Consider the following 14,938-nt stretch of genomic DNA (forward strand, 5'->3'; position numbering starts at 1 on the left):
AGAGCGTGACCAATAGTCAGGCAGCTTAGCAGCATATTTATCGAAAATGGGGAACGGCTTGACAAAAGCGCCATTTTTATTTTGCTGGTCCATTAGACCATATACAATAGATTTAGGACCGGAGGCAAGAAATATACAGTGTTCTTCACCTTTTTATTGGACAAAAACCAAGGACAAAAACCAATTATGTATATATTTTGAACAAGGAGGCTAACTTTTATTTCATTACATGCAGTGTTATTTGTAAAACTTATGCATGCCTGCATAATAAATCTTACGCTTCCATGTAATAATAATTAGTAATATAATACCGAGTGTTTATACCAATGTGTTATACTTGTGACTCGTGCACCTCTCATATATCTAACATGTACGCAACTACAAGGATGTAATGACAATATAGCTTTAGAACAGACAACATGTTGTTCAAGGTAATTTGTCCAGCAATTTATGTATTTACGATTTTAGTCTAACTCCAATAGCTGATGATTTATTTGCATAAATGTATTGCTCGATATTATGCTGTGCGAGTCGTATTTGCGCAAAAGTCAAACACTGTATAGGTCCTAATTCTATTGCATATGGTCCAATGAACCACTAAAATAAAAATGGTACTTTTGTAAAGTCGTTCCCACAAAAATTGCTAAGCTGCCTAACTACAAGGGTTGGCGTCAGGAAGGGCATCCGGCCATAAAAACATTGCCTCAAACAGGGAACCATGATTGTCATGGGGCCCGCAAGGCTAACCCCCGCTCTAGCGGGGAAAAAATGGCCTTAAAACGATCATTCATTCATTCATTCAATCTAGGAATAAATTAGTTTAGGGAAAAAATGATGATGACGTCATCGGTCACGTGGTTCGGCCGCCATATTTGTTTTAACACAAAAGCCTTAAAAAACACTGAAAATACATCCTGGCGAGGGTTTGCAATCTCTGATTGCTCTTTCTTGTTTGGATCTGTTGCTGTGTTTCCTTCAATGAGCAATTCTCTTGTTCCTTCATTCCCTTACTTTTTGCCCCCTTTGTCCCATTATTGGCATGACCCTTAATTGCATAAAACCTAAGAACAGCCCTAGGTAGAGCACGTACCTCCGCCAGGCTGAACAGTTTATGTTTGGTATCCCACTGATAGGCCGGATCTGGATTCAGATGTTCACCAAACTTGAACCAATTGGTCCTTGTCACACACCCAATCTGTCCACCAAGTTTCGTCCGAATCCGTCCACAACTTTTTGAGATATCCTGCTCACAGAGAGGCAGACAAGGATGAAAACATAACTTCCATCCACCTTTGGTGACGGAGGTAAATACAACAAAAACCAAGGTCTTCGGCTAAACCTCAAAGAATGGATGGTCATCCACAATCTCGAATTGGAAAGTCACTTCACTGAATCAGCACAGATGTTGATGGCACGAGATGTGAACTTAATGATCAACTTCACATATCAGCTGAACCATTAATGATTTACTATCAGTAACGTACATAAATTAATTTTCCCATGGAATCTCAATGCTTTGCCCAGAAAAGTTTGAAACATGTGAAAACTATCAAAATGAATATAACTTCTATATAATTTCACATTGTATCAGTAATATCAAAGAACATCATATTTCAATATCTTGATGATACCTTTTTCCCCCTGGCAATCACTTGTAACATTATTCAATTGTAACAATGATTAGCAACGATCCTGATATGAATGAAGTCTCAAAAGTGATCGATTTCATGGTACATCCAGTTCAATAAATACTTGGTAAATAAAAACAGGTTATGTTTTCAATGAAATCAGTTTGCTGCAGATCATATTTTTCTTTCTCCCCCTTATTGTTTAGAAACACTTGCGAGACAATTTAAAATGGCATCGACTACTGTACATTAGTTTGCTGTGGAATAATATTGTATCAGCCATCTATCCACATTGGTAATATTGATCGAGGAAATCAAGGTGAATGATTGGGGTGATTTACTTTCAGGATATGTGTATCATCATGTTTGTGTATGCCTAAACCAGCTAGCTGTTGGTTTAACGGTTAAGGTGGCTGTCTTGAGATCTTGGAGACCTTGAGTTTAAACCCCTGTTGTGCTGTTGAATTAACACCAGGTGGGTTGACTCAGCCTGTCATCCTTCCGAGGTTGGCAAAATGGGTACCAGCTTACTGGTTATAGAGGGGCACTGCATCAGCGGCACAGTTGTGCTCTCAGCAATGATGCAACCAGCAGCTACAGGGTAAACTTTTTACGCCTCCGCCCGGAAGGTAGCCGGAAACATTATGTTTTCGGGTTGTCCGTCTGTCCGTACGGGCTAAACCTCATTTTTCTCAGCAACCACATGTCCGATCGAGAGGAAACTTACAGGGTATGAGTGACACCCGTGCAGAATGTTTTTATGATACTTGTGACGTCATAGGTCACGTGGTATGGCAGCCATCTTGGATTCAACGTAAATAATAAAAAAATGATTTCTCGGAAACCGCTGAATGGAAAAATTTGAAACTTGGCACATTGTCAAGTACTCCCAAATGGGGAACAAAAGCATGATCATGATGACATCATAGGTGAAGCCAAAAATGTTTTAATCGAATTCCTTATCCTAAAAATCTGAAATTGCATGCACATGATCTATGACCCATTTGTATTGAATTAATAAATTTATGACATCATAGGTCACATGGTTTGGCAGCCATATTGGATTTAACCAAAAACCTTAAAAAATATCTTCTCCCCAACCACCAAATCGATTGACTCAAAACTTTATGTATGTCATTGACTAGGCATGGCGATTAAAAGTTTATCACAAAAACATCATTGGTCGCATGGTGTGGCAGCCATATTGGATTGACGGAAAATATTAAATAATTATATCTGAAACCGCTTACCCTATTGATGCAAAATTTTACAAATGTCATCTAACGCCATTGTTGCATATAGTTTGAAAATGATGATGTCGTAGGTCACGTGGTTTGGCAGCCATCTTGGATAGAAAAACGAACCTTATCCGATCAACACGAAACTTCACAAACGTGATCCCCTACCCATACATATGCAGAGTGTACATTTTATTTTTAAGGCCATACATATGCAATCTATTTTCATTATCATTCCTTTGTAGTTGAAATCTAATTTTAAGCCCGTACAGAACTTTATCATAATCACAAAATCCAAATATACCTTTAAGGGGTACAGCTACGGTAAAACTGTTTTCTGCTTTGGTATCATCGTTATACATTCCCCTCCTTTGACTATAACCGGGATCATCGGTTTTTCCCGTTGTCATATTAGGAATAAAACCTTCAACACACCCCTTACCAATTCTATCATTAAACAAATATAATGTGAATTTCATCATTTCAGCTGTAGCAGAGACATAATCAACCGCTTCAACTTCTTGCGTTCCAATGTACAAACGAATACTATCAAACGTTTTCCAGAAGAAATCATTTACGAGTGTAGCATTAGTGTCATTCGCAGCCCCAGTGAATGAAAATTTACACAACAAGAAACTATCAGCTAGATTCAAGTAAGTTTGTTGATTATTTATCTCAAAAGTTTTTGTTCCATTTGTATTCCAATCTGTTCCCGTTATAGCATTTACCTTGAAATAATCTTCTTTTCGAGTAGAATTTGAAATGATAATCGTATTATCCAAATCATAAATAGTATCAATTGCTTCCATACCTTTTTTATATAGCAATAAAAAATATAATAAATACATTTATTATATATTATATATTTATTTTAATAAATAAATTTATTATATTTAAGAATAAAAAAAAATGTTTAAAACTTTTGAAAACCCGACCCAAATAATTTAATTAATTTTTGTTTTTCTTGCGGAGTTAGTGAAGTTTTATCTTTCTTAATTTCTTTGATTGCTTGTAATTTATGAGACTCCTTTTGAGCGTCTTTTATACTCTTTACAGCACCCGCTACATATCCCAAGGCAGAAGCAGTTGAACCAATTAGGTCTTTATGTTTGTTGAGCCAATTTTGTTGAGAATAGTTGAGCCAATACCCATTAGAGTATCAATTATCCCATCCCCTTTATTTCTAAATTGATGTCCTACACCTATTTGTTTCTTAGGTTTATAGTATCCTCTCCCAAGAAACATACCTTCACCCTTATAGTACGGTGAAAGGTACATACCTTCCCCAATCCCATTCCCATCCCCGTCTTTCGTAATTATTTCATATTTTCTCAACTTGTGTTTTCGCACAACAACCATCGTGTTTTTATTTTAAATAAAATAATTTCAATAATTATTTTCAATAATTCAATTTTGTTGTTTTGATTTTTTGTTCTAATCTACTAAACTTTGTTTTAATCTTTTTGTTCTAATATTTGTTCGAATAAATTTTGTTCTAATCGAGAATAATTAGTAGCTGGGCAAAATAATTTTTCAAAATTTAATTTATCCTCCATTGAAAATTTTGACGGAATTAATAATTCTCCGCTCGACGTTAACATAACCTCTTTTTTTCCCCGATTAAATATAAGACCTATTTTTCCAAACGCCAAATCCTGGAAAATTTCCTTTTTATATTGATCACTCGTGTTAAAACTACATTCCAAAAAAAAAACAGTTGGATGTTCATTTATGACCAGTTGAAACCAGTTGAAAATTTATTTATTTATTGAAAAACTTCACGTAGGTGAATTCTGATGGATATCATTTCAGCATTGAAAGAAATCATACGATTATCTTGATCGGTTATCCGAAAATTTACTTTATAAATGGTTTTTCCTGAGACGGGTAAAGAGACGAGATTCTTTGGTTCCATATTAAATTTATAACCGATCTGGGTTGAGTACTTGCAGAATGAAAATATTGTATTTGTTTTTACTCCGTTGTTACAAGCGCCATCAATCAAATCACATTGAATCAATATCGAATTTATACCTACGGATATTTGAATGACGTTATCACTGTAAAATGTTTTGTTTGATTCAATCTTTTTCGCAGAGAAACCTAATAGCTCTCGGAATGAATTATTAATCGTGAAATCGATTTTATAATTATTCTTAAGTCTAATAGTTGATTTTGAAGTGTGTTTTTGAATATCTATAACAATATTTTTTGGTTCATCTCCCTGTTCTTTCTCCCTGTTCTTTCATCTCCCTGTTCTTTCATCTCCCTGTTCTTTTATGGTGTGTGTACGTATATTGTGTCCCGAGGAAGATTTTAGGTGCTAATCTTTCATACCTGTATTGAAAATCGTGTTAATTCGTGTCATGTCTTGAGGCCTTGTACAGTGTACAACCTTGAGGCTTTGTTTTTCTCTCAGCGGTCCGTCGTTTGTGCTCCAATAACTTTCATTCTCTGCTTTTCCCAGTCTTTTCACCCCAAAGCCTACTTCCTTGTGTAAATCTCAACTAAAAAAAACAACAAAAAAACATTTCTTCTCTGTTCTTATTCTTTGTTCTCAATCGTTTATTCATTCTTATTAGTTCGTTCGTTTTTCGACCACGTGTTTCTCCCCCATTTCCCCAGATAGTTTTCACTGTTATTAACCTTCAATGTTTACACTTTCCCCTCAAGTTCTGTATTCCGTCATATATAAAACACCTTTTTCTTCTTCTTCTTTAAAAGGCTGCTTTCGACTTGCTCACCAAATCTATTCATCCCCAAAAAAAATTCCATCTCCTATAGTGCCTTTTTTCTACATTCCCTAAACTCTCCTGCACTCCATCCTCCATCCAGCGTCCTTAAACGTATTTTTAACTCGAAGGTCACAAGAAACTCATTTTGCAATAAATGTTCGTTTCCCATTAATCGTACACTTTCTAAAATCCAATCTCGCCCCTCCCCTCCAAATCTTCCCCATCACCCCTCCCCTCCAAATCTTCCCCATCACCCATCCCTTTCAAATCTTCCCCCTTTCCCCTCCCCTCCTAATCCTCCCCATCACCCATCCCTTTCAAATCTCCCCCCTTGTCCCCTCCCTCCTAAACTACCCCTCACCCCTCCCCTCCAAGACTCCCCCTCGCCCCTCCCCTCCTAGACTCCTCCCTCACCCCTCCCCTCCAAATCACCCCCATATCCCATCCCTTTCAAATCCCTCCCCTTGTCCCTTCCCTCCCAAACTCCCCCCTCGCCCCTCTCCTTCAAATCTCCCCACCCTCATTTCTTCTCAATTTCCCCCGCTCTCACTCCCCCTCCTCAAAGCATCCTCCCCGCTTCTTCCCCCTTCCAACTCTCACCTCCATCTCCCCCAACCTTCTGCCTCGCTCTTCCCCCTCCTCAAATAACACCTCATTGTGCCTCACCCAATCACCATCAAACCTTTTGTCTGCCCCATCCTTCCCTTTCTCCGAGCTATTCTGAAATCTCTGACACACCTTCAACAGCTCTCCCTACCTCTTCCACCTCTTCCACCTCTTACCCTACCCCTCCTCCCCCCTGTTCTGTATCCGATGCTCCCCCTTCCTCTTCATTAACGGTATGGACCTCAAACATCCGGGGCCTTCGTTCAAACTTAACTGATCTCTCCATACAGGTTGCTTCTGTCAAACCAGACGTGATCTGCTTAACAGAAACTTTCCTCCTTCATGATGTCTCTGATTCCTTAGTATCTCTCCCAGGTTACTCCCTCCTCCGGTATGATAGACCTGAGCCTCGTCCTGGAGGTGGGGTTGCTATCTTTATCAAAAACTCTCATCCTCACTCGCCCTGCACTGCACTCTCTCCACCTCACCCCCAGGAATACCTCTGGCTACGGCATCCCCTTCGCTCCCACCTCTTGTTCATATGTGTGTTGTACCGTCCACCAAACAGTGATGACTCCATCTACATCTCGCTGTCTGATAATATGGACCAACTTCTATCTACTCATCCCAAATCTCTCTTCCTCATATGTGGTGATTTCAATTGTCACCATGCCAGGTGGCTGGGTGTGGGTACCTCTCTCACCAGCCATGGCTCCTCAGCAAAGGACTTCTGCGACACACTGGGACTGACACAATCTGTCAATTTCCCGACCCGGATCTCAGTCAACGGAGCATCTTCTCTTCTGGACTTGGTTATGACTAACTTCCCTGAAAATGTCTGCTGCTCTTCTTCTGCTCCAATCGGATCATCTGATCATGTCCTTGTTAAAGTGGACATCTCTCTGACCATTCTCAGGGAGCCTGCTCAGCGTCGACGAGTCTGGCATTTCACTCAGGCCAACTGGCACGGTCTTCAAGCAGCCATCAATCATCTGGACTGGTCTCCCATCTCGACCACCTCTGACATCAACTCATCCTGGGAATTCTTCCAAAGTAAATTGCTCTCTCTCATGCACAGATTTATCCCATCTCGTCTTCAGTTGTCATACCCTTCCTCCTGTCCATGGTACACGGAATCTTGTGGTGAAGCTGTTGCCCAGAAACAACTTGCCTTCGTCTCCGGGAAAGCAAATCCAATGGAAGGAAATCTCATTTCCTTTCACAAAGCCCGAAACAAGTGTGTGTCCACCCTCAGGAGAGCCAGGAAACAATATCTCTCCGTTCTCAAGACCGAACTCTCTTATCCGTCTCCCTCTTCCAAATCCTGGTGGCGTCTGGTCAAATTCGTTTCTGGTGTTTGTTCCCCCTCCATCCCCTCCCTTACCTCAAACGGCTGCAGAGCTGACGCCACACGTGAAAAAGCTGAATGCCTCAACTCTGTGTTTGCCTCTAAATCTTGTGTCCCAAACCCATCCCTCTCTGTACCCACCATACCCAGTCGTACCCAGCCGCTCCTGGACTCCGTGTCCTTTCCTCCTGACAAGGTGGAAAAGTTTCTGTCAACCCTCGACTCTGATTCTGCAACTGGACCTCACGGCATCAGCCCACGGGTCCTAAAATTATGTTCTTCCACTCTTTCACTCCCTCTCTCTGTTCTCTTCACCCTCTCTTTTGCTCAAGGTCAACTGCCATCTGCTTGGAAATCAGCCAACATCACCGCTTTGCACAAAAAAGGTGCAAAAACAGATCCTAGCAACTCCAGACCAATCAGCCTTCTCCCAATTATCAGCAAAGTCCTGGAATCCATCATTGCTTCGGATATGAAATCTTTCCTCTTCTCCAATGGCTTGATCTCTGATCATCAATTTGGTTTCAGACCAGGCCACTCTACTCTGGACATGCTGCTTTTGCTGTCTCAAGAATGGATGGAGGTCCTCAGTGCCAAACAGGAAAATAGAGCTGTCTCCCTCGACATATCACGTGCCTTCGATACGGTCTGGCACCCCGCTCTGCTCACCAAACTCTCCTCCTTTGGTATCCATGGAAATCTCCACGCATGGCTGGCGGACTTCCTCTCTAGTCGTAGTCAACGTGTGGCCCTGAATGGGTTTCTCTTATCTCCTCTTCCTGTTCAGGCTGGAGTTCCCCAAGGCAGTGTTCTGGGCCCTGTGCTTTTTCTGGTCTTCATCAATGATCTCTCTAACTCTCTTGAAAATCCTCTCTATCTCTTTGCTGATGACTCCACTCTCTGCCGCTCCATTCCTCATCCCTCAGATCGGCAGTCTGCAGCCTCCTCACTCTCTGCAGACCTGGACAAAATCACAGACTGGGCAAACAAGTGGAACATGTCTTTCAATCCTGACAAATCTCACACTCTTACGATGTCTCTCCGAAAAGACCGACTGGACAACCCTCCCATCTACTTTCTGAATAATCCTCTCCAAGAAGTTCTGTCACTCAAGCTTTTGGGTCTCACTATCTGCCATGATCTTTCCTGGGAAAACCACATTTCCAAGCTGGCCTCCAAAGCCAGTCACCGACTGGGCATCCTCCGTCGTGCGAAGTCCTTCCTTGGCACACCTGAGCTCCTCACCACATACAAGGCTTTCATCCGCAGCTCAATGGAGTACTGCTCTCCCCTCTGGGCTGGTGCTCCTGCCTCACACCTAGCTCGTCTTCACGCTGTTGAAACCAAAGCGTTCAGAATCATTGGAATCTCCCGCGATGACGCTATCTCCGAGGGCCTTTCACTTAATCACCGCAGGCAGGTTGGTGGTCTTTCCGTCTTCTACCGACTCCTCTCCGGCCTTGCTCCCCCAGCTCTCTCTGGGCTCTGTCCCCCAAATATTCCTGCAGGTCGCACAAGATCTGCCTGCAACCCTCTTATGGTTAAACTGCCAAAATCAAGACTCTCTGCTCACCTTCACTCCTCTTTTCTCCCGCCTCTGGAACAAACTCCCTCACTCTCTTCAATCCCACTCCTCCCTCCAGGTCTTTAAAACGGCTGTTCACCACCATCTCTTATCTTCCCCAATCCAAAACCTTGATCTTTTCTACCCCCGCTAATTTCACCCCAAATCCACTTTTTTGAGGTGACTGTTGACTTCTTTCCTGGAAGTCTTTGGTGTCCTTGCGTTTTATACCTATCCTGCCTCCCCCCAGGCCCTCTCCCTCCAAAAACATCTCCCGATGTCCCTGCTCTCAAATGTTGTGTTTGTGTGCTTCCTCCCCTTCTCTCCCCATCTTGTCGACCGCTCCCCTTTTTATATACTTTGTTTGCTTGTTTGTTTGATTTGTTTGTTTGATAAATGTTAGCTCTTTCACAAGCCTCGACTCTGTACACAAAAAAAGAAAAAGAAAAAAAAAAGACGTTCAATTTCAGAAGATATTTGAGAAATCTCGTAAGCTCCGGGTGTAACTTCTATAGTTTTATATCCACTCCCTGGATTATAACTAAACTTGTTATTTTTTTCTGTGATATTAAACAAGGTATTATAGGTTTCCATAGACAACAACGCCGCTTCATATTCTTTTGTGGAATCAAGTTGTAGTGGGTATTGGAATGATTTTGTAGAATCACTCTTTGTAAAATTAAAACTAAGTACTGTACTGTGTTTCTCATTTTATTTAACATGTGATAAAATATCTTTGTATTGACATTTATTAATTATTTTCATATTCATCAACTGATCTAGAATAGCTGATGCTTCATTAAAACAATTGTTGTTTCCTGCCTCCTTACTACCCACCAACAATAATAGTCTATTAACTAATTGTGACGAGTCATTTGGAAGAAAACTAACACCCGAACCAAGCTTACTTAAAGCATTAATAATATCTTTTTCCTTCTCATTCTTCTTACTTTTACCATCAACAGAAACTTTATAATCAAGCAAGTTTAGTACATCAATATATACCTTATCTTCCTCATTTTCCATATCAAGCGGTTAATAAAAATATTTTGACTTAATATACCCATATTTTGTGAGAAGAAACATTAATCTAGGGGTTAATTTAATCGGTGGTAGGACAGAACCTAAGAATGATTAATTTATCATTAAATATAAATACCTTTTCTTTAACAAGATAAAACTGTGCCAGTGCTTCTGCTGGAATGAGACCTGCTTTGGTTTTTGAACCCCTTGAATATTCATTGTTTTGAAGAGCTTTCACAACATAATCAGGAGGTTGATTTATCTCCTCAGGGTGTCGGAATAATTCTTCATCATCAGATTTTGATGCTTCTATATTTTCAAGTTTTTGTTTCGTCATTTGACTGAAAGCACGCCACAATTGAATTTTTGGGAGGGTATATTCTATCGCAGGAACTTGAAATAAACCGCTTTTTGTTCGGAAGATTTTAAAAGGGGTTTAAAAAACTTCTCTTGTTTTCTTTCAAATATTTCTTCACCTGATCGTTTCTGTCTCCGTTTCTTCTTTATCTCTTCCCATTGTTTAACAACTTTTGAAACTAATTGATTATATTCCTTAAATTTTCTTGCTCACTCTTTAGCATCCATTGTATTTCTACAAAAAAAAAATTATTGGTTATTATATCATCTTCTTTAACAACAATATATTTATATTTTTCAACCGTATGTTTCATATACCCCTCAAATTCCTTTTTACTACATAATGTCGAACAATTATCTCTCCAAAAATTTATATCTATTGAATTTAGTTTGAATAAAATAAAAGTACAAGCATTATTTCTTATTGAGCGGCGAGGGAGTTGAAAGTATGATTGACTGAGATAAATACAATTACAAGAAGAATGTCGCCCCCTTGTATAGTAGCTGTCCATAACCGTTTGGTTTCTCTCATTAACACAATCGTCAAAGAAAACGAGGTTCTTTTTTGTTTCATCTAAATCTTGAGGTGAAGGTATATCATCAGTAGAGGGAAAATGTTGTTCCTGGACCACCCTCATTTCTCCATTCACTTACATGTAAATTTTCCTCTCACCCTCACTTTTCTTCATTTCCCCTTAACACCTCTATTCCTACCCCCCTTGACCCTATGGACCTTTTACTCTTAATATCAATGATCAATGTTTTCTAGTAGACCACTCAAACAACGATCCTACAAATATTTGTTTATGCGTAGGAAATAATTTAATTATCTTACCACTCCCTTCACCATCTAATATATTAACAAAAAAGATGTTTGAGTTTGGTTCTTTATCAAGATATTTTAACTGAGCTAAGATAAAATGGTAAACCTCCCTCAATGTTCTTGTTTGGGCACCTCCAGTGCCACATACCATTTTTAAATTAAAGTATATATTTTCCTGACAACCATCAAAGTTTTCCATCAATCAAACCATCAAAGGCTAACCCCCGCTCTAGCGGGGAAAAATGGTCTTAAAACGATCATTCATTCATTTCATTCATCAAAGTTTTCCGTCCACTCAAAAAGGAAGTGGCCAAGGGTGTACTTACTTTTTCCACAGAAGGAAATGGCATCTCTGTTAATTTTTTGTTGAATAAATTATTGCAAAGTCAATTTATCATTGTTTTTTGTTCAATTAGATGACCTTTATCTATAGATACTGTTTAAATGAAGATCAAATATTGATATGTCCACATATGTTAAAAAGATTTTAAAAAACATTTCATGGGGTGTACTTACTTTTTCCACATGCAAAATTTGCATTTGTGTTTATTTAAATTACACAATGGACTACAAAATGTAAATGTTTCGTGATATTTGTTATATTATATCACCTTTATCTATCAATATTGTTGAAATGAAGATCAAATAGCTGTATGTTGAAATATGTTGAAAAAGTCAAAACTTTACATGGGGTGTACTTACTTTTTTTTAAATTTCATTTACGTATTTTCATTTATTTCATTTTAGTAACGTAATTAACGTATTTTTAACTATAAAAATACATTTAACTATTATAAATACTTAAAGTTTTTTTTTTTTTAGTATTTTTAACTATTATAAAAATACATTGACGTATTTTTATAATTTTCATTTTATTTCATTTTCATTAATTATATATTTTTCATATTATTTACCTATGTGGTGTCACTGGTAGTGGCATCACTAAACGTACACGTCGCTGCTGCTCCCGTAATTTTATTTTGGGGTGTAAGATTACCAATATTAATCATTGGCCTGTTTGTTTTCCCAAATAGTTCTCGGACAACAACATCATTTACTTTCAATTGAACGGACAGGCCCGCACCACAGATAAAAACATTTGATATCTCATAGCGCAAACAACTTAACATTTTGCACCCATCAATTTCTCTGGTTTAATTCAATGATCTTCGATGCACGATTCTTCACTGATTTTGTTGTCGTAAAATGAAGTTAGAATTTCGGGAGGTTTACCCGCTTCCCTACACTTTTCGTATTTGATTAAAAGTTTTGGATACATTGTTGGTGGAATGCCCTCAATAGGAATTTCTCCATCACGTTTCTGATAAAATATATTAAGTCCATTGACAAAGGCTCTAAACTTGTTATTTTCCTTTTTCATCTTTTCAATAAGATCGGCTTTCATCAGATGTGTTTTAATGGCATTAAGAATTTCCTCAAACACTGCTATTGTTTTTTCTTCCGCCGTCGTCATGGGTACTTGCGAATTATGCATAACAAGTGGAAACGAATATGATTCAACTCTGTGTTCCTTCGCATTATTTTTATGCGCATTAATACCCCACGAAAACAACGTTGGTGTTTCAATAAAGTTTTCTAATACCACTTTGTGCGTGAGTATGATCGTAATTGTATTTAATCATAACACGGTGATAAATAATTCCGTTGTTGTAATACTTTGGTTCTTCAAAAATAATATTTTTAATATCAAAATCAAGACAAGTCAACGCCATATATATTTTATTTAATTATAGTTCTCGTGTTTTTAAATTAAAATTAATTTATTTTTATTTTAAACAATTTTATTAATTGTTATAATTCTGAAATTATATTTTTGGGAAATTTTGAAATTAGAGAAATGGATTTTTAGGGAAAAAAAATTTTTTTTTTTTAATTATAATTTTTTTTTTTTAACTTAAAGGAATAGTTTGTAATATGTAAGGGGGGAAGTGGGGTTCCTATATAGCGACTGACTGCATTACCCATGGGGCACCCTGGGGGTTTTTGCGTACCTGCTAAAGGAATTTCATTTTTTTTTTTAACCATATGGTTCAAAAATTTACCGTTTCTGAGAAATTGTTTTTTTATAAGTACTTAATTATTTTGAAATAAATGATATTTTTTGAATTTTTTTTATTTATAAATTTTTCAAATTTTTACGAAATCGGAAAAATCGGAAATTTTGAAAAAAAAAATTTTTCATCAATTAATTAATTTTGTTAGGCCCCGCCCATTTTAAAAATCGCCAGGGGGGATACGTGGATTTTGCTCTGTCTCAGAATTAGCAATTTCTATCAACTGATAGTCCCTTCTCCACAAATTCCTTCACTTCAAAATCCATCTCCTCAGCCATGGTGTACGACTGCAGTAAATATAGAAGTACCAGCAGCATAAACAAAAGTTAAATTATCTGCCAATGAGAAAAGTTAATGTGAAAAAAAAAAAATCCAAGACAGGCATCGTATATTCCAGATCCCGGACGAGCCCCCAATTTGTTGCGGCCTGAAACACACCAAGCCCAGCCTTCAATTACACCGGCTTTATTTATGGGTTATTACACTCAACATCTATTCCTACACATAAAAAAAGAAGGGAGAAGAGAGGGAAAAACCGGAGTAGGCCAGTCCAAGGGTAGGCCGGTCCAAGAGTAGGCAAGTCCAAGAGTAGGCAGGTCCAAGAGTAGGCAGGTCCAGGAGTAGGCATGTCCAAGAGTAGGTAGGTCCAAGAGTAGGCAGGTCCAAGAGTAGGCAGGTCCAAGTGGTGGTGGCATCGCGGACGGCCAACATGGGCCTGATGTGGTGACCGCCCGGGCATGCGGCCTGGCACCCTCTCCCTGAGACTCTGGGACAGCCAGCATGTGGTGACCTGCCATGCTGTGCTGGTATATACACGCGGGTCGATCCGAATGGACAGGGATGGATTATAGCCTGCCGGACAACCATTGGGGCATCTGTGGAACGTGATGGTGTGAGAGTGACCTTCCACAGATGTTCTGTTACGATTTGTGGACTCTCGGCTTGGGAAGGGAGCCATGGGATTGTTGAATGGGAATTTGTAACGTGCCGAGCATATGGGCCATGCTCGGCTGGCATGTGTATTGAGAAGCACCCTTCTTTGGTGAGTTTAGTGAAATGTGAAAAATATTTGGCATGGGTAATCAGAGGGTTAGATGCAAATTTAAGGGTGAATTTTGAAATGTCATGGTGGTCACTGCACACTGTGACCTGTGTATTCTGTAATACCTGTGTAATACCTTAATATCTGTCTGTAGTGGATACTTACCTGTGTATTATTGTTTTTATTTCAGTGTGAATTACTAAAAATGGCTCAAGTCAGAACAAGGATGAAATCAAGTTCTCATTTAAGTAATCTTGTTGGCACTGGGCAGGAGCTGTTGGTGTCTGAACTGCCAACTGTGAGGGATATCCTGAGGTATGGCATCTACTTGAGGGAGCAAAGTGAAGATGACAGGAGGAACTACCCAGTGGACCAGCTCGTGTCTGACATCTACCCTGGTCTGATTTGTCAGTGGAGCAAAGCTAATGCTATTTTCAAGCCTCCTGTTATCAATGAAAAGGTGACCATCATGTCCAAGCTCAAGGAGGTCTGGAATCAG

The 14,938-nt window shown here is 39.0% G+C and overlaps 1 long non-coding RNA gene across 3 annotated transcripts in view; it reads right to left on the reverse strand.

Annotated features, from left to right (window-relative positions):
• LOC137432589 (uncharacterized) overlaps positions 1-14,938 on the reverse strand; it is a 247,969-nt gene that overhangs the window by 22,501 nt on the left and 210,530 nt on the right. The window contains exons 1-2 of one of the 3 annotated variants that reach the window (XR_010985524.2): positions 1,340-1,369; positions 1,091-1,243 (exon numbers count right to left, since the gene is read on the reverse strand). The exons of the other annotated variants lie outside the window; for them this stretch is intronic. This is a non-coding gene — a long non-coding RNA (uncharacterized LOC137432589). Of the gene's footprint in view, positions 1-1,090; positions 1,244-1,339; positions 1,370-14,938 lie in introns of those variants that run through there. 3 annotated transcript variants of the gene reach the window in all.

The sequence above is a fragment of the Myxine glutinosa genome, chromosome 1 (assembly GCF_964187855.1).
Source record: "Myxine glutinosa chromosome 1, kmMyxGlut1.1, whole genome shotgun sequence".
Classification (NCBI taxonomy): Eukaryota; Metazoa; Chordata; class Myxini; order Myxiniformes; family Myxinidae; genus Myxine; species Myxine glutinosa.